At 33.4% G+C, this 1510-nt stretch overlaps 1 long non-coding RNA gene across 1 annotated transcript; it reads left to right on the top strand.

The window, feature by feature from the left end:
* The first annotated feature begins 282 nt into the window (after window positions 1-282).
* Window positions 283-1278, top strand: LOC116770976 (uncharacterized). The gene is made up of 3 exons (XR_004353567.2): window positions 283-457; window positions 630-714; window positions 1156-1278. It is a non-coding gene; the product is annotated as an uncharacterized LOC116770976 (long non-coding RNA).
* Window positions 1279-1510: the final 232 nt, after the last annotated feature.

Below are 1510 nucleotides of genomic sequence, written 5' to 3'. Positions count from 1 at the left end.
CATAATAAAACTTCAAAATATGAAAGAAAACCTTTATACTATCTGTATTTAGTTTGTCTATGCTAACTTGTGTTAAGGATACAACTGTTTAAATTAGCAATTATGTTTGTATTCAAATACATAACAATATAATTTGCAAAGTGTAATAAATAGATTGCTAAAAAGCCGTGTTTTTTTTGTGGTTAACTTAATTATATAGTAATAAAAAATCTTTGATAGTTTTTTTTGTTAAAAACATAAAATTTTCGTGTAGTATTAAATACATAAAGTATTATTACCACATATACCTGTTTTTATACAACGTGACAAGATATTGTGTGTAGAACTTTGCCCTTAATGAGTTACACTGTGGGTTTTGCTATAAAGTGTCTGCTGTATATAATGGTTTTATGTTAATATGTTATAACAATCTAGGGACCTTTTCGTGTCATATCTTTAGAGCCTTTAATTAAAATAGGTAATTGGATTAATGTTAGTTTAGGTTACAAGAAAATGTTTAAGAATTTTTTTTATTTATAAGAATGTTCATATAATATAATTTAAGGAATGTATATTCCTATATTTCTATTTTAACACATATATTAAAATGTATAATATATTAATTTACGTACTGGGACATCACTTCTCAGCATACCATGAATTCACCGTGCGGGTGCCGGGTTCATCGCGTTGCAGAGAGAGGAGCAATAACAGTGCCTGAGACTTGTGACCCAGGTACAAAATTAAAGGCCCCTATCTAACGCGCGTTAAACGGTCACGTCCAAGCTTCTCTAACTTTGAAATTTGAAACGAATCTCCTAGGGCTGCTTTCAACGCACGTTCCTAGAATGAACTGATGTTAGTTCTGGACAAGCCCAAGTTTTTCAGTAGATTATAGAGAGATTTAGCATTTATATCTCTCGCTCCCATTTCCACCGCGTACAAATCTACGACGAACCTATTCCTCGTGAGTTCGTTATTGAGCTCGTAATCCTTATTGACCTTGATGGCATGCTCTTATCCATCATTATAGTCAAAACCAGAGCCGCTTTAAGGCTTGACGTTTGATTCTATAGCCTTAGTGCCTTCTTTAATAAAACCTATTGATCATTCTTATCTTTATATCTTTTGCGCTCTGGCAACCGAAACAATACCTGCTTCATGTATGATTTCTAGAACCCTATCGTGATGACACGATTATTGACCGCTGTCCAGGAGTATCTCACATCCCACCAGCAGATGCTTAGCAGTCCACCTGCCTTCCCACAGGTATAGAAAGTTTTTTGGTGCCTTTACCCCATCTTAATAAAGTATTGGGATAAAATTTTAGCAATGCTGGCGACCAATCATGAATTAAGGTGAACCATTTTAGTGTTAATGAGATGAAAAAATCTCCTTAGTGTTTAAACTCGTTTTGCAATTTTAGTCTCATAGCATGGATCTTACATTTAGTATTCTTGTTTGCCGAATAAAAGACTTTAATATATCCGTATTTTTGACCTTCTTACTTCATACTAACCCTAATTTGTTT

Source organism: Danaus plexippus, chromosome 7 (genome assembly GCF_018135715.1).
Source record: "Danaus plexippus chromosome 7, MEX_DaPlex, whole genome shotgun sequence".
Taxonomy (NCBI): domain Eukaryota; kingdom Metazoa; phylum Arthropoda; class Insecta; order Lepidoptera; family Nymphalidae; genus Danaus; species Danaus plexippus.
Note: the sequence above shows the minus strand (reverse complement) of the source record. Positions and strands in the feature narration are given on the sequence as shown.